The sequence below is a fragment of the Chinchilla lanigera genome, unplaced genomic scaffold (genome assembly GCF_000276665.1).
Source record: "Chinchilla lanigera isolate Chin_1 unplaced genomic scaffold, ChiLan1.0 scaffold00012, whole genome shotgun sequence".
Classification (NCBI taxonomy): Eukaryota; Metazoa; Chordata; class Mammalia; order Rodentia; family Chinchillidae; genus Chinchilla; species Chinchilla lanigera.
Window position 1 is genome coordinate 29,486,474 of NW_004955413.1, and position 18,672 is coordinate 29,505,145.

The window sequence follows — 18,672 nt, forward strand, 5'->3', positions numbered from 1 at the left end:
TCAGTCAGTGACTCAGTGGAGGCTGCAGTGTGAGCCCCCCGCATCCAAAACTGGGGCCAAGATGATGACGAGCAGGAGCCACGGCTGGCATCCACAGGACAAGAAGAACTGGGGCGGAACCAGCCCCAACACGGAGCCAGAGGACAGGTCAGAGAAGTCTGTTCCCTCGTCTTTTATTCTTTTCATACCTTTTTTTCTTAAAGAAGAAAGTTTTCAAATCTAACCTAAGAAAAGCCAATGCAGACAAACAGAAACCTCCAGACAGCAATCACACAAATATAAATGAGAACTCTCACATCGCAGACCATTTACAAAGGGCTTCCACCTTCTCCCTCCCGCTATTAGTCACAGGGTTACAGTCACGTGCAGCTCCCTGAGTCACAGTCACAGCACCACTAATATGTGCGTGGCGTCTACAGCTTCCAAAGGTATCATTACTTCCACTCGGCAGACGGAAACAGATCCAGGAGGACTCCACCTAATCCACCTTATCTAGCGGACGGGATGAGTATTCTGAGGACGTGGAGCTGGGCCCCTTTTCCACAACCCAGGGTCCTCAATCTGTCCTGAAGTCAGCAAGGCACAGCAGCTGTCACCATCACCATCACAGCCACTCCCATCATCGCCAGCACCATCCTCATTATCACAGTAACGGGTCCTCCAACTCCAGGGGCTCAGAATCTCATGGGAAGCAGGTTCCACACAGACCCCCACACCCAGAGGTGTAACATCTGGTCCCCCGTCCTCCCCCGGCATGGGAGGCACCAGGCCCATGCAGGTGGATGGAGTCGCTCAAGGACAGATGCTGAGGGTCCCTGAGCAAAGCTGGCAACTCTGTACTTAGGAGTGCACCTGAGAGCTTAAAAATGTATCATTCAGCACGGATAATGGAAGTTCTAGATATGTTTACATCTTACTCCATGATTTATCCATTTAATATGTAGTATGGGAAGTGTCTTCATTATTTTGTTGCTGAGACAAAATACTTGACACACAAAACTAAGGAAAGAAAGGTTTATTTAGCTCCCAGTTTGCGGAGGTTTCAGTACATAATCAGCTGGCTCCAAGGCAGGGTGTCCTGGCAGAGGGCAACAGTTCATGGAGGTGGAAGGCAGCAAAAACAAGAGCAAAAGTGGGGGGCAAGCCTCTTTTCCTCCCTTGTAGTGTATGCAGGCTCTCCACCCTAGCGTGGGTCCTTTACACTCACACCATCTCCGTGCCCTCCTCTTGCACAGGCTCAGGATGTTTACAAAGTGGGGACCCTGGCCTCCTACCGAGTCACTTAGTTAAGCTCTAAACTTCTCAAGTCCACACAAAGAAAAACATCCAAGAGTGTAAAGGCATGTCCTCTACACCCTAGGGTGTGCAATTGCTGAGTTACTTAGCTAACCCTAGACTTCTCAAACTGATATAGTGTATCGACCGTTACAGCAGGACTGTTTACTGTTATTTTTTCACGGAAAGCTTTATTTTTTCAAGAAAAAGTATATGAAGTGTGTCCTGTTCCGGATCTTTACTCCCAGAACCTCGACCTGACTCCCCGCAGTCAACAGAGCTTCAGGCCCAAGCAAAAGAGAAACAGACAGCATCCAGACACTGGCCTGGGATGTCATACCTACCAAGTGACCACAAATGTCACAGAAACTTTCACAAAACGTGGAGAGGATGCCCCAGGAAAACGCTATCTAAACACAGTCATCTTTAAAATGATAGCCACATTTTCTGTTTTATGTTATCTCACCATGAACTCCACCGGGGGCTTGTGGGAGGGCACCCCAAGAACACAAGGGGTCGACCTTGCTGACTTTAGAACTCTTAAAACTTTCGGCTTACACACACACACACACACACACACACACACACACACACACCCCAGGCCCTCAGGAACACAGTCACATGCTGAGTTTCTAAGGCACCTCCACACCCACCTGACATTAAGATGCAGCTGTGCAAACAGGTCACCCCACCTGATGGACAGGGACGCTGCAGTGTGTCCGGTACTCTGATCTGAAGCCAGGACTGGCAAGCTTTAGCTTGATACACTACAGAGCCATATTTGTATATTTAAAAGCAGTTTCCTCCACTATATACAGTGGACAGATTTCCCACGGGGACGTGCTGGTAAAGCACTCACATCAAGCACAGGAAGTGGTCAGTAACCGGTGGCTGTCACTGTCGCCTCCACCGTCATGAACACCGCCGCCCTCACAATAATCACCCCTGCCCTGTCACCTCTCTCATGACCATGGTGTCACCATCACGGCCATTATCTACCGCATCAGTCACTGTCACTGCCACTGGTGTCACCAGAATTATCACAGCCACCCCCAGCACTGATCGACACACCATGCTCATGACCACCAACACCAAGCAACCCGGTTCAGATGAGTCCAGATTGAAGCTTGCGGTCTTGGCGCAGGGGCTGGATCTTGTTAAGGAGCAACTGTGGATCATTTTGTGTCTGATGAGGCTGAGTTAGAGACCTGAGGCCAGACCCTGAGAGGTGGTGTCTGCCCGCTGCAATAGCTCTTGCACTGTACTCCTCGAGACGGTGGCTTCTGATTGTCCTCTGCTGCTGGTGGCCCCATAGTTGAGGGAAGGGGCAGGTTCTGGGCAGGCTCGAGGTCCCAGCCCCAGCTCCTAGCGGAGTAGCTCTTCCCCTATTCAAGACTCACATCTGGGCCAGGGGCCCAGGAACTACCTGGAGCGACTGCCACAGGCAACAGGGAGTTGGAGATAGTGTAGAAGCCCAGGAGAGTGGAGGGCTAACCTTCAGAAAAAGTGTTGGTTCAGGTCTGGGGATATAGCTCAGTGGCATAAGAGCCTGCCTGGCAAGCACAAGGTCCTGAGTTTGATCCCCGGTACCGCAAAAAAAAAAGAAGAAAAACTGTTGGTAACAGGGTGAGGGCAGATGCCAGAGGGACAGTCCAGCCAGGAGACTGCTGGAGAGCCTCAAGGCAGAGTTGTGGTAAAGAAGAGGTGTGGCAGAGGCGGGAGAAATCAGAGACATATTGAGGAGGCGACACTGGCCGGAAAAGGGTGGGGACTGAGGGCAGAGGTGAACCCCTGGGAGGCGAAGCTGGGAGCAGGAAATACCAGCCCATCTCTGTGACGGGAATGGCTAAGTGTTAACACTGACCGCGGACTCCCATGTCCATGAGGCAAGCTCTTAGGTCACTCCGCCACACGGAGGAGTACAGGGGCCTCAGGATGCTCAACAGCAAGCTTGAGGTCACAGAGCTGACCAGGGTCTGAGGAGGGCGCTAAGAACTGATGCTGCAAAGAGCCGTGTCCAGGGTTGGGGCGTGGAGCACGAAGTTCCCAGTTCTCCAGGCCCAGACACCAGCCTGGTTGTCACACCGAGCCTCGGCACAGTCTGCGGAAGGGAAGGAGCAGCTGCAGGGGGACAGCGGACCTGTCTGTGGATCTGTCTCAGTAGATCCTGGTGCTCTGCACGGGTGCCACCTCCAGGCTTTGCTTCCTAAATAAGTGTGACAAATGCCAACTGCCTCCTCCAGGAGTTCCCTCTGGGTCATCCCCATAGGCTCGGTCCCTTCTGCGACAGGCAGCTTGCTGTCCCAAAGGCAAGGCCACCACAGACCTGGACAACTCTGACCTCAGAGGGGTCCTCCTTATTCTGAGGTCAGTCAGATCCTATTCTCCAGTCCGTCCTTTATGATTTATGGCCGGATGGAGGGAGTGGGCGGAGACAGCGAGAGCTCACCAGCCCTCAACGTGGCTTGTTCGCCCATGAAGTGAGTCGTTTCAACAGCTGAATGCGCGTGGCTGCGCCTGGACACATTTTAATTGCTGCTAATGAATGAGACGGCTCAGAGGACTCAGCTCACCTGTGCTGATGCATCACCGTAAGAGGGCGCGAAACGGGACAGCAAATCGCGTAGAGTGAATGGACAAACACCACGACCAGTTTCCACTCTTAGACCAACACAGGTCCCAGAGGATAGAGCCCTCTGCACACAGGGCACCCCAGCGGAGCCTCTGCGGATGCTCCTCCCTGCATCCACCTCTGCCATGGCCCAGGAGGCCGGCTCGGAGGCGCCTTCCGCCCAGGCAGCGACGTCCCTCGGTCGCGTGGTGAAGTCTGCCTGAAGGCGGCCGCTGCTGGGCTCTGGTCCCCAGAGAAGGACCAGGCAGCCTTCAGACTTCTCATTCTTGAGTTCGTCCAGGAGGAAAAGCAAAAGTCCAAGGCCGCAGCCCTGCTTCTGGGTGTGAGGACCCCAAAGAAGCAGAGCGGCCTCCTGCACACCCATGTTGATGGAAGTGCTTCCAAAAGAGCCCCAGGTAGAGCCCCAGATGGTGATAAGTAACACGGTTCATCTGTACAACGGAACAGGGTTCTGCCCCGCACAGGGAGGGAACTCGGGCTCTACCCCAGCACCGATAAGCCCTGCAGACACCATCCGGTTGCCACACACCGCACAATCCACTCCTGTCAGTTTCTATGGCTCCCAAGCTCCTAGAGAGACAAGTCCAGCAGGGAGGGCCTGGGGAGCGGCTGGGGGGCACACAGCTTCAGCTCTGCAAGACGATGGCCTCCCGGAGGTAGCTGGTGCTGGCAGCTTTATATTATACCTATTTTGTCACAATAAACATTTCTGGTCAAGGTTATTTCACAAAGCCAGGAGGTGTTTTCAAGGAAAAAGCCAAAGCCCACCAGCAGCACTTGTGAGGCTGGGTGCAGAGCTGCCCCCGAAGGCAAGGGGGGCTTGATGGGTGTGGCCTCTCCAGAGTCCGCCTGGGGCGTGAGATGGAACCCAGCACCAAGGGCAGTGCCAGGGGCACCACCAGGGGCACTGCCAGGGCCCCACTCAAGAGGACATTCTGTCACAAACGCTTGTGACGCTGGCCTTTGTGCACCGAGGGTCAGGTCTGCCTGAGGACACCCACCTTGTGATGGGAGAAAGTTCCGCTGCGCAGGCTGGGTGAGAATTCCCTCCCAGGGGTAAAGGAGTGAGTCGGCAGGCGCCTGGCCACCCTGCAGGTGTGGACCCACCACGGCGCAGGTGATGCACCAGACAGAGAAGGGAACTGCTGTGCGCCAGGGTGTGGGGTCCTGTGGCCTCTCTGCCCGTGGGTAGGAGGTGAGGCCCTCAGCCGGGGAGAGATGGAGAGGAGGCCGAGAGCTGCTGCAGGAGGCAGGGCAGGGCACCTGCTGGGCTGGGGGACCCACACCCAGACGGGCAGCTCTCTGTGGCTGCCATGCAACGTCTCTGTTTCATGCCCCGTGGGGAGAGCCATGGCCTGACTGTGCGCTGGGGCGCCACTCAGCACAGGCAGGGGGACTCAGCTAGGGACAGGGCAGGGGGCAGCTGCAGCACCGGCTTCTCCGGCCAGGCTGAGAGGGAGAAGGAGCTGCTGAGAACCCGGTCTCAACTTACTCTGGAATCCTCCAAACGCGCTTTGTAAAGAAGCCGCTGAGCGCTCTGAGAATGGGTTCCTACAGCGATGCTGCTGGCCAGGCCCCGAGATACACGGGCTGGGGACACTGAAGACTCCAGGTCTGGGGTCTGCCAAGCCGGGCCCATCACCTCGCGGCTGACGCCTTTGACCCCAGGTTGCCTCAGTTCCACGCCCAGTAATGAACGGGGTGAGCCACCAAACAACCAGAAAGTCAGCCAAGGGCCAGGCTCTGGCCATGGGTTCTCTGAGCCTCCACGCAGCAGACCGGAGTTGGACAGAGGGTCTTCAGCCAGGTCAGAGCCTGTCTGCCCTGGGCCGGGGTGGGCATGACCACTGAGCTTCTTGGAGGGCCAGTGTCCCAGGAGCAGGAAGGGGTCCGCCCTGTGATGCCCCTCCCTACCGGCCCTGCCCCAGAGCTGGCGGCACTGACTGTGGCCACTGCCAAGCACGAGGTGATCACGCAGCATGTCCACCATAAACCTGAGGACACACAGGGGAGACAGGAGCAGCGAGCGGTGGAGGCACACCCGGGCTTTCAGCTCTGCTGCCCGGCTCCTCTGCAGAGGGCTCCTTCGCTCCAGCCTGGCGGAGGGGGCTCACAGGAGGCACAGGAAGTGGCGGTGGAAGGGACAGGAGGAGGAATTTGATTCTGGTCCTGGATGGCCCAGGGGTACTGAGATAGCTACCCCAACCCCGGACTTGCTGGGAGCATCAGCCCTGCCCCAGCTGTCCACTCGCAGGCCAAATGTGCCCAGGGCTCCCTCATGCTTCACTGCCACCACGTCCCGCGGGGGAGGCAGCAAGGTCTCAATGAGCCAGGCACCTGCTGCAAAGCCACAGAGCTTCCCGCAGGCCGATGGCCTCCAGGCTCATGGCTTGCTGGCCTCCTGTCCCTAACCTCTGTTTCCTTCTAAAGGGCCTGCCCTCATTTCTGAGACCAGTCAGGGCAGAACCCTCAGGCGGTGCTTTCCAAAACGGTACACACAACTGACTGGCAAACTCCACTGCTGGGGGCCCATAAACCCCACTATGGCTTGCACCCAGATTTGTGGGACGCTGCTCATTCACTGGGTAACAGGTTCAGAAGTGACAGGTGTCGCACTGCTCGGGAAGGAGGAGAGCCCCAAAACATGTGCCCGGAGCTTCTGTCCATCGGGGCTTGGGGGGGCTCTATGAATCCTGACTCCCCCAACTCGAGTATGAGGCATGCACGACCAGCTTCAATTGACAGGTGCACTGGTCCAGGTTGAGTAGCATCCTCCCAAATTCATTTCCACCCAGAAGCTCAGGATATGACTTTATTTGGAAGCATGGTCTTTGCAGATGTTATCAGTTAAGCTGAGGTCATTCTGGGTTACGTGATCTTTAACTCCAATGACTCCAATAACAGGAGAAAGAGAGTCAGGCGTGGTGGCACACAGCTGTAATCCCAGCACTCAGGAGGCTGAGGCAGGAGAACTGCTGGGAGTTCAAGTCCAGTTACAAAATGAGTTTAAGGTCAACCTGAAATGAATGCATAGTAAGACCCTGTTTCAAAAAAGACAAAGAAAGAAGAGAAAAAGATACGGACACACACAGGGGAAAGGTGACCACGTGAAGAAGGACTCAGAGCCAAGAGATGTGTCCTCAAGTCAAGGGATGCCACGAGCCCCGGACAGGGCAGGGCACAGCCCGGAGGAACCTGGACTCCGCAGACTCTGGAGAGAACGCACGTCCATTGCTTCAAGCCTCCAGTTTACAGCGGCCCCCGGAAACTTGGTAGCAGAGGGGACGAAGAAGCCAAGGTCCGGAGGCACGGGGCCAGCGAGCCGGGCTGGAGGGCCCCTGGCCCCGTGCTCCCAACCTCCTCCTCTCCGGCGCCACCCCGAGTCCACTCCGTCCCACAGAGCATTCCCCGCGGGCTGTGGATGGAGGGGAAAGAGCTGCACGTCCCAGCTGCCGGACCCAAATGAATGTCATCAATAGAAAGACGCTCAATAAAGATACCTGAGCCGGCGAGCGCTGGGACAAGGAGCCACAGATCACGGGCAGCCTCGGCTGGGCACTGGACGCCACCTTCCCGCCTGGACCACGGTCTCCTGCGTGCCAGCTCCTGCCAGCCAGCGAGGTCGCGGCCCCCAGCACTGTGTTTATCTTTTTCATCAATTAAACAAAGCTGAAGAGAGGCAAACAGCCTCGGGAAAGGGGGTGAGGCCAGCCCCCCCCCCATCACCAAGGAGGGGGCTGAGGGGGGATAAATTACTGCACAGCGAGTCCGGCTGCAAGGGGATGTAATAAAATGTGTTGCTAAGATACAAGTACCAAAGAAGTTCATTAAAGGACACTTTACGCCAGGCTGCCAGAGTCCTCCCCCTTCCGAGGCGGCGTCTTTGGCACAGTCCCTTGTGTTTATAATTAGACCCGCAGTAAGAGAGGCCGGGATGCCCCATTCACGTCCCCTCGCAGAGAGCGTTAGTAAAATAACATCGACGAGGTTGACTCGGGCCACAGTGTGGGTCGGGCCGCAGGACTGTCGCGTTTCCTGAAATGCACCGGAGCTCCGTTTACTTATCCAAACCGGAGGCAAATGCAGTGGAAGAAGCCTGACAACTGTCCAGTCATGTGACCGACTTTGCCCTCAGTTTCACACGAGGCTGCAAAATCACTCAGCCTGGGAACCTGGGACCAGCGAGAACCTCCAGTCTCCTGGTCTTTAGATCTTGGGTCTCAGCAGAGTTCGAGGACGCTAGGCTCTCACCACGCCGGGCTCGGTGACAGTCTCTGCATGCTGTGAGCAGCCACCATGCCAGATGCCACATGAGGGACCAGAGGCGAGGGACAGAGATCACTGTGTACCACAAGCCTGTGTGCAGAAGCTACCGAGAGGACCAAGCCCAGAGCAGGGACACTAGAGCCGCCCGTGAGCTCAGGAGGGAGCCACCCGACTTCACATGCCAGGCAGAGGGGACGTGGCAGGGAGACAGAGGCAGCCGGTGAGGTGACAGCCACACTGGTCTGCAGGAGTTACCCACGTGGCCAGCAGTGTTTAAGAAGGCCACACTCCGCTGTCCATGCGCACAGCCAGGAGGTTTCCCGTACCACATGGAGCAGGCTGCATGCAGCCCGGGTCACACAAGCAAGGGGGCCGGGTTGAATCTCCCCTCCCCACAGCCCGGAACCAGGGGTTGCTCAGGCACTCACAGAACCCCTGGCTGAGCACCACGTTCTGAACTCTGACCCTCATCACGAGGCACAACCAGCCTCCTCCAGGTCCCAAGACCCACTGGGGCTGCCTCTGTGTCGGGAGCTGGGTGGTGGTGGGGGCAAGGGTCTTCCCAGCCAGCTCTCACAGTGGGCACTTGAGAGCCAGCTGTGCCAACGCTGCCCCTGCAAGGGCTGCCCCTCACACGCTGTGGCCACACGCCACGTGCAAGCACCAGGGACCCAACTGCTCCCCTGGAGTCTCCCCTGGCCAACGCCCTCTGCCAGCCACACCGGCCACTGCGGGAGCGGCCAAGCGCGTTCCTTTATGCAGCCGGTTCCTCTGCCGGGATGCTCTTCCCACAAGAGCCACACAGCCCCTTTCGAGCTCTTGCAGACTTCTGCTCCCATGCTACCTTCTCAGGGGACCTTCTGGCCACCCCACCCTGCCCTGCACCCACCCCACACCCACACACCTGCACACACACCACACACTCCTTCAGCTGCTCCACTTCGGGCCCAGTGCCTGCCGCTTTCTAACCGTCTCCACCCTCCCTTGCTGTGGTCCTCCGTCCCGTCCCCCTCTCTGACACAGGAGGGCCTGTGGGACCTGTCTGTCCCCTGCTGTGTCCCCAGTAGAGCTGACACACAGCAGTGTACGCTGAACACCAAGATGAGGTCAGGGGCTGGGGCTGCTGGTGCCCCTCCCTTCCGAGCAGCCCCTTCCACACACAATGGTCAGCGCCACTGGGCACCCGGAAGACACAAGGGCGGAAGACTCAGAGAGCTCTGTCGCTCCCAGCTCCTCCCTGTCACCTATGCAGAACTCCTGGGCCACCTGAGTCCCAGCTCCGCTTTCAAATACCAGCCGCAGGTGGTTCCTCGAAGTCTCCCCACACTGCACCCGCATCTGCCATCTCTCAGCCCCAGGGGCTGTGACAATTTCCCAGGCCACTCTGGACTCAGCCCAGAATGGCACCAGTGGCTGTCTTGTCACTGTCCCTCCCAAGCCAGGACAGGCCCTTGGGAGACCTTGCAGTGGCCACGGGAAGGAGCCTGGGACTTGAGCAGGGAGCTCTGCCTGCCTCGGGCGGTCAGGTGCGGGATAGGAAGCGATTCCGGCACTTGTGGGGTGTGCATGGCATTAATCACGGTGGAGCTGATTGTGGGAAACACTGCCTGACACTTGGTGAGCTGCATCTCACGTTAAATTCAAAATCACAGCCGCTAATATGTATATATTTTTAATTACATTCAAGTTCATTTACATGTGCAGATTGGCTTTCCGCCTGAACGACATCAAGGAGGAGCCCCTCTTCCTCTTCTCCCTTTCCCTGCTCCCCTGCCTCAGCCCCATCCTCTTCCTGGGATGGAAGTCCTCTCACACTCCTCCAGCTTCACCTAGGGACAGCTCGGGACAGCCCCTGCTGCCACCGCGCTTAGAGACCAAAAGGCTGGCGTTGTGTCTCCCAAGTTAGGCTGTCCCTATGACAGCTTTCGGCTCCCCCTCCCAGGCCCACCGCGTGCAGGTGAACTAGAAAGCAGAGAGATGGCCGGGGGATGGCCAAGGTGCAGGTCCTCTTCCGGCTCACCGGGGACATCACGGCCAAGGAGACGCCCCTCACCTGCAGGCCTGCAGCCGGTCTGAGCCAACAGGGCCTGCCATGCATACTCACCCGGGAGTCAGCTGCTCTGAGCACCTAACAGCCACTCTGGGAACCACTAGGCTGACACCAGGCTCCCTTCTGCACCCTGCTGGTGGCACACACATCACCTCATGCAGGACTCCATGGTATCTCTCACACAGAGCTGCTCCCCAGGCCGGCAGCTTCCGGCAGAAGCCCCCGGGGCTGCACCTGTCGTGGAAAGGTGGCCTTGGCGTGGCAGGTGGAAGCCAGAACCTCTGGGCCAGTCCTGCTGCCTGGTCTGGAGCCCCAGGTCCCACCTCCACCTGCTGCTGATTCCCCCATAGAAGAAGAGAGTCCCTGAAGCCCCCAGGTCTCTGCCACCTGACTCTTTCAGTCACAAGCCATAAGCCGAGTGTGGGGGATGCAGATCCCCAATTTCTACCAAGTCCCCAACCCTGCACACACTGGACGATGGAAACCAAAAGCAACTCGGAGGTTTCTGCCCAACAAAACACCAAAGTTGCCTCTACCTGCCATGGCAGTGCTGTCTCCGGGCCCCACTGGCTTCCTGTTTCTTAGGTGATGTTCACTGGGGATAGAGGTGACCGCTCCCTCTACTCCAGGGCAGTCAGCACTCAGCACTGCCCCCACTCTGAGAGAGAACCCAGCCACGCCTGCCCCTCCCTTCCTTCCTCAGGCTGAGGCTTTGATTCAACCCTGTGCAAAAACATGAAAACCTCCCAGGCAGGGACAGGCACCTTTTCCTCCTGTGTCTTAGCAAGGCTGGTACAAGTGCCAAGCCAAAAAATAAAAGCATGGAAAGTGCAGCCATCTGAGCCCACCAGGGCCCCTGCCATTGGCAGTCAGAAGCTGTAACCAGAAGGAAGCCACATCAGCACTTTCTCCCTCCGTGCCGGAGACTGCGGCCGCCAATAAAATATCTTAAGGAAGCATATTCGTTTCTTGGGGGAACAGAAGCCATTGCAAAATGAGAAGCTGCCTCCACCTTAAAGCATAAAATTACAGCACTGCTATAGTAAAAGCACAGCAGCACCCAAAAGTCATCAGTCAACTGCGACCCAGTGCCACGCGGCCAGCCAGGTCCCCAGGACAGGAAGAGACTTGACCTGGGGCTCCCAGAACGTTCCATGACTTCCTGCTTCAGAGGAAAGTGACGGCCGCGCCACGGTCATCTCCACACACTCGCACTACTTACTTTTCCCCCAAATACAGACTGGGATTAACACTCAACAGCCAAGTTTCCACATTCACACAAAGTACGTCGTTTCTCCCCGCACACAGCCGGCACCGGGAGGCACCACACGGCCAAGTGTCCATCACGAGGCCAGGTGTCCAAGCCCCTGAGCTTCTCCCCTGCCATTCGGCCTGTCTGGGTTTCTGCCTCGTCCTCCTGAACAGGGCAGATGTGAGCAGCAGACACTGGGGCTGGGTGAGGAGTGAATGGGTCAGGCCCCGAGAGTCCCGCTGGGTTACGAGGTGCCAGCATCCACAGGAAAACGCCACTCTTATGGGCCCGTGGAGGATGATGTCAAGGGCCCACTCACTGAGGATACAGTGGGGGCCCAGAACTGAATGTGCCCTCTCATTTAGTCATGTTGTCTCTTTTTTTTTTGAGACAGGATCTCACTACGTAGCCCAGGCTGGCCCCAAACTCATGGCGATGCTCCTGCCTCAGCCTCCTAAGTGCTGGGATTACAGGTGTGCGCCACCACGCCCCACCCGTTACCTCTTTAACATCACTTCTTCAGCACTAACTACAGCCAAGCACCGTGCTGACTGGTGACGCATTATCCGATTTTTTTGCTAAGGAATCTGAATCTCCAAGAGGTGACTCTGCCCAAGATGGAAAGGCAACCAAGGGATGCAGCCAGGTTTACAACTTGTCTGTCCACCTTTAAGCCTCTGCCATGGGCCACTCAGAGACAAGTTAAATGCCTTTGGAGTGGCACTCTCAGAGGGGAGAGCTGGGGGGCCCATGACTGGGCCAGCAGACACCACCAGAGGCCTCCTTAATCCACACCCCGTAAGTGTCAAAGCCAACCTAGACCCTGCGTCCCAAGATGTCCAGTGCCTCCGTTACTAGGAAGAGACACAAGGGCCAGCAAGCCGGAGCAGGCAGCAGCCACACCAGCCACCCACTCCCACAAGTAAAATTTAAAAGGCCCCAGAGCCCAGGACTCACTTCCTGAGGAGACCTGCATCAGGGGAAAAACTTGGGAAATCACAGGGCTCATCATCATAGCCAGCAGCTCTAATGAGGCACCATGGGATTACCAAAGTTATTATCAGAGTCATCAAGTTGAAAAAATTCCAACTTAATTGAAATCAACCCTTCAGTTCCGACAGCAGGAATTTAAGAGGCTAAGACATCAAAACAAACCCTCTGTCCCATGGACCTCTCCCAGGAGCACCACGCAACAGGACATCACCAGGGAAAAGACCACCGTGGAATGGGGACCAGCGACACTGTACTTAGAGTCAGCCAAGTCCGGGAGCAGCAACTGGCAGCAACAGTGCTGGTGTACACCCTGCACTTGATGGCTTTGGGACAATTCATACCCCCTCAGTGACCTGGGAGACAGGTCACATTTCTACCACCATGTCATGGGTGAGAAACAGAGCTCAAAGAGGCACAATGACCTGCCCAAGGCGAATCAGCCAGACACAGGGATCTGGGACATGAGGACTGGCAGCCGGGGTCTTCGCTCTGCCGGCTGCAGCATCTTCTATTCAACAATGCAGGCCACAGCTGCACAGGAGCGGGGTACTAAACCAGGGTGAGCCTGAGGCTGGGGCGCAGAATGGCCAACCCCATTCTCAATGGTCCTGAGTTGTCTGACTTCCTGAAAGACAGAAGGGAGGCAGCTCCTTGGAGCTGTCCCCCAAACCCTTCAGAGCACACTGTGCCATCACCTGCCAACGGCCAGCTGTGTCATTCATGCCAATGCCTCAAGGGACAGCTGCCTCCCCAGCTACACATAAGAATGTTCGTGAGCACAGGGAAGCAGTGACAGAGAAGCCTTATAAAGTGAGAGGCCGCTGCTGCTAATATCACTCCCCACCGACCTCCACGTACCCAGTCTGGCAGGAGCTCCTTTGACAGGATTCACCTGGGCTGCTCCCAACAGATTCCACAGTACCGTGCACATGTGAAAAGCAAGCGGAGGAATAGTGAGACCAGCACGTCCGCTTGTGTCAGAGCAGGACACTGGCCCAGTACAGATGTGGGTGCAGAACACAGCAGACAGACACGCCTGGGGGCCGGGAGTCTCACCCCATGCAAACCTGTGCAGTGATTTTTTCCCAACCAGCATGTGTTACTTTTATATAACAAAAACTATTTTTAAGTACAATTCTCCTTTATCTCTTATTACAGAAATAATAGGCTGTTGATCACCATCTCCCTTCGTAAGATCTTACTTCAGAGCAAGAGAAAAGTAATTATCTCCCTGACTTCAAAACCAGATCCTTCCTCTCATTTTAATAACATGATCCTGGAGTGGTTCTACACGATATTGTATCACACAGATACCATATATATTACGTTTAGTGGTGAATATCAATATAAATGTCACTTACCATTACATATACTACGTATAGTCAATAAAATCAGTGAGAACAAAATGGGTAAGAATAAAAAGGTAACTAGTAAGTATGGCTAAGTGTATGTTATTCACTTTGTTTTCTTAAACTAAGCAGAGTTAACCACCAAGTCACCTCGCAGAGACACCCCCCTACACACACACAAACTTCTCAGTTCTCAGCTCTGGGGTTCTGGGGGAGCAGGAAGACCCCTTGGACCCTGCCCTCCCTGCCTGGGCACTAGTGCCGGGTGCTCTTGATTCGTCCGCCACCTCCAACCTCCCCTCCCCAAGTCAGGCGATAGGTCCACTGTCCCTACAAGAGCCCTCCTGCCCAGGTTCAGGTTCTACCCTTGGAATTGCTCTCCACCACTGCCCACGCTTTCCTGCTGCAGGGCCTAGAGCCCTCGGCCAGCGCAGGACACAGGCAGCCCTCCATCCCCCCTCCCACACCCGCCTCACTCAGCCCCAGCTCGGTCTCTCCTCCTCTCTCCATGGTTTTACCGCCCCCTCCTCCAGCCTACAGGGTTTCCTCCAGCGGGCTGGCCGCCAGCTCTGCCTGATCATTCCCTGGAGCCTCAAGGCCACATCTGGGCCAGAAACAATGCAGGCATCCCTAAAGTGCCACCTTCACAGCCCTTCCCGGAAGTTCCGCCACCACCGCCCTGTCTGTGAGTTGCAAAGAGTTGGTCCTGCCTGTCTCTGGGGCTGCCCACTTCAAAGGCACGGGTCTGTGCAACTACCCTTCACTGTGTGCTTGCCACGGCTAGGGGTCCTCCAGGACGGGTCCATCGCTGCTCATCCTCACAGCCCCCTTGTTCCGCGAACATGGGAAGGGGGAGTTAAGCGACCCCTGGCATGGAGCTTGTATCTACCACAACGATGACGAACCTTTTAGAGCTTTTTCAATGATACGAACAGCCTGCTGCAGCCTGTGTGCAGTAGGTTTTCCACCACTGGATAAAGCAACAAAAAGTAGTCACCAATGTGACTGATCAAGACTCCTGGAGAGGGCTGGGGATTTAGCTCAGCGGCAAAAGCGCCTGCCTGGTAAGCGCAAGGTCGTGAGTTCGGTTCCCGGTACCGGAGAAAAACCAAAAAAAAAAGACTCCTGGAGATAGGGAAATGCCCAGGGTGGTAGAGGAGCTGCGACCCAAGGGGCTACACAGCCAGGTACAGGGGTGCGGTGGATCCCCTGCACCAGCAAAGGACAAGCAGTGGGGACCTGCCAGAAGGTGTGAGCTAGGGGCACCATGACTGTGTTCCAATGTTCAGACACTCTGGTAAAGAAGTATCAGAAGCACCAGAGAGACAGTACACTGTTCCTGAGGGCCAAAGGATGGAGACCAGGCACCTCCCTCCAGGAGATGAAGGGTTAAACAAAGCACGCTGCACCCACACAATGGACTCCTGGGAGAAACAGAATGAAGTCAGTGGATGCCCGTGCAGCGTGGGTGAACCTGGAAACCCCACGGATCACAGAAGGTTGCATGTGACAATGCGGATTCCATCCAGGTCAAAGTTGAGAAAAGTAACTATGGAGGGCGGGTGAGCAGTGGCTCAGAGCTGGGGCAGAAGTGACAGCCAAATGGTTTCCTTCTGAGGTGATGAAAACGTTCTAAGATGGACGGAAGCCAATGTGCCCAGAATGGAGTGTGTACAAAGCCCACAACCGCCGCTCACTGTCCGTGGGCACCGTAGTGCGACTGGTGCCTCAATAAAGCTTCGTTCCCCCACGTAGAGGCACGAGGGCCCACTGCCATCTTCCAAGGCAGCAGAAGACAGGGGAAGGCGGGACCAAGAGGGTGCAGAGTGGGCTCAAAGGCCCTGCCGTCCAACCCACACTCTCTCCCACAGTGAGAAATGTGGGGCTTTGGGGGTTGGCATCGTTTTGCTCTTCAACCTGTAATGGTGCTGCTTCCAGGAGGACTGGAACTCTCGATGAGGATGACAATGTGGCTTCCTGGAGGAGGGTAGGCTCAGGAGGAGCCTGGGAAACATCCTTTAACCAAGGGACAACAAATCTCCTGCTGGGGGGCACTCTCAGAATAAACCCACCACCAAGTCCATCTGGGGGTGGTGGAATCGCCCCCAAATCCGCTGTGGCCAGTGAATCACGCTGAGGACATGACGAGGAGCCGGGTGAGTGCCACATACATAATATCTTTCAAGAAGACAGATTTTTATTGCTGCTCCTGAGGACAGCCCCTCGGAACCCAGAGTCCATCAAATGCACGCATGGGGCAGCACGCAATGCCCCAGGTTCACCTCTGAGGACTCTCTGGCGAGTCTGCACCAGCATGGACGGGAGTTCTGGTGTTGTTCATGTTGGACTTGTACAGAGTCAGGTCTGGAGACGCGGAGATGCTGTGCTGAGAGTTGCGGGGGAGGCGTATTTATGATGGGTCTGTTATTTACACAGAAGTGCTTGTTGCTTGACGATTTAGATAAAAATGTTACTGCCTCTCTGCATGTGCCGCAAATTCATGGTGTAAAACCACTGGAGCAGCTAATGGAGTCTTCACACATCATATCTTGTTGAAAAAGAGGGGTGCAGCCCTCACCAGATCCATAAGCCAGCCCTAGGGGTGGCTGCACCTCGGGGCAGTGTGGCCAAGCTCCAGGGTGCCACAATTCAACTGTGACCTACTCCCCATCCCTGTTTGTTTAAGGAAAACTATGAACTCCCTTTTCATACAGCAAGGTTGTAAGGTGGGTAGTTTTGTGTTTAACCTGCAGCCCCCTGATGACGGGAGAAAAGCTAAATGCAGAACTTACTTATCTACCTACTTCTGACCAATGCGCCATCTACTTCTCGGAGTCCTTTAAACACTTATCTGTATTTCCAAAAGTAACAAAATCTCCACGCCGAGGATATGAATGAAATATTGATGGCTGGGCCCTGAAAGATAGGACCGTGGTTATATTTCTAACCAACGTGGATAATCGGGTCACACCCATTCATTTTACTATCTAGTTCACTGCCCTCATGTGCACTTTTAATTGAAACTTAACCTTTATATCTGTTAATAAATCGGGGACAGCACACACACACACACACATCCCGGGGGTGGAGGCGGTAACACTTTCCCCCAAGTAACCCTGTAGGAGAATTACAATCTTTTAATAGTCTGTTAAGTTTAAAAAAGAAACTCTGACACAAGCTTTTTCAGTCCCCCACCACCAGTTCGGCTCCTCCTGAGCAAGTTTTGGGGTGTCCCAACACAGCCCCTTCGCATCTCAGTTCTGCCCAGAGTCACCTCCAAGCCCATTATTGACCTTTCTCCAGCCTAGCCACTCACACTCCAGTCTTCCAAAGAGAGACTGAGGGGTAAATGTTAGGTCCACGCAGCCCATCGTCCGAGCTGAGTGATCTCCGAAAGGTGCCAGCGCGCTGGGAAGAGATGAGGCCACTCAATTAGCATGCTGAACCCGGCCTCAGCCCCCTCCCTTCCCTCTTTTATGAGCCCTTGTTATATAAAATGCCACAAAGGGAACCGGAAAAGCAACACACTTCCAGTTACACACACAAGTTCCGATGGCCAGGCCAAACCCTGGCTGCGTACCAGATGTTATTTTTAGTCATCTGAAAGAGACACATTTTTTAAAGGCCAGAGGACAAAAGTTTTGTTTCCTTTATTTTCGGTTAAAACTCTCTCTCTAACACACACACACACACACACACACACACACACACACACACAAAGATGGAGGGAGGCTCGTCTGCAGCCAGCTTTCCTTGAGTTCAAATTTAAAGGCAAAGGCAGCCTCAGGGAGCGGGGATCCTTCCCTTCCACCTTCAAACGGGGTTTTCAAATGTTCTTTTCAGCCTTATCTAAATTCCGGCATGTCGGATAATAAATAGCTACTCATTTACTATTATCATAAAAATTTAAACAGCCTTGGAACAGTTGTTACCGTACAGAACAAATGATCAGACCTGAGCTCAGAACAGCCACTCGAAATAGTGAAACTAGTGCACGTAAGACAAACATAAAAATACATTGTTGTAAGGAGAGCTACCGGGTTACCGCTTTCCTCTCTCCTCTCTCTCTCTCATCTACTCTGAGCTTGAGTCAACAACTTGCTGTTTCACCCAGTGAAAAATCGGCTTCGTAAAACCTCAGCGATCTCACTGTACCAGATTTGGTGATGGATTTTTTTCTCTTCAAAGAAAGTCTCTCATTTGATCCTGCACAGTGATTAAACATCTTTGTGCTCTGCGGAGAAGGGTCTTCCAACCCCTCCCCCTCCAAAAATGGCATCGAAGCAATCAAAATGGTAATGCGGGGCCCGGGTCCCCTCCTCCCGCGAACTCCGCGGCGCCCCTCCGGCGGGAATGGAAGCTTCCACGCCCGGACAGGGGCGAGCGGCCGGGGCTGGGGGTCCACGGCACCGGAGAGGGGCGGATGCTCCCGGTCCGGTCCGGTCCGGCCCCGCGTCCAGCCTGGCGCCCCGAGACCTGGCCCGGGCCCCCGGAACTGCCATCTTTCTTTCCGGCCCCCTCCTCTCCCACACGCTCCCTCCCACCACTTTTCAACTTTAACACTCGATCGGAGCCCTGGGCCTCCGAGTCGTCCCTCTCCCGGATCGCGGGCACCCCGCCAGTCTCTTCCAAGCCTCAGGGGGCCCCCGAAAACCCAGCTACGGAGGGTGTGCGGAGGGAGGGGCGGCCCGGCCGGGAGAGTGGGGGAGGGGAGCCCGTAGGGAGGTGGCGGGGCTGTCCAAGTTTGGTGCCGGCGGCGGTGGCATTCCGAAGGAAGCGCGATCGATGGCCCGGGGGCTGGCCGGGGCCGGGGGCAGCGCAGGGGCTCGCAGGGGGGCGCCCCCGCCCCCGGGCC

At 55.7% G+C, this 18,672-nt stretch overlaps 1 protein-coding gene across 3 annotated transcripts in view; it reads right to left on the reverse strand.

The window, feature by feature from the left end:
- Phf21b (PHD finger protein 21B) overlaps positions 1–18,672 on the reverse strand; it is a 64,704-nt gene that overhangs the window by 44,117 nt on the left and 1,915 nt on the right. The window lies entirely within an intron of this gene.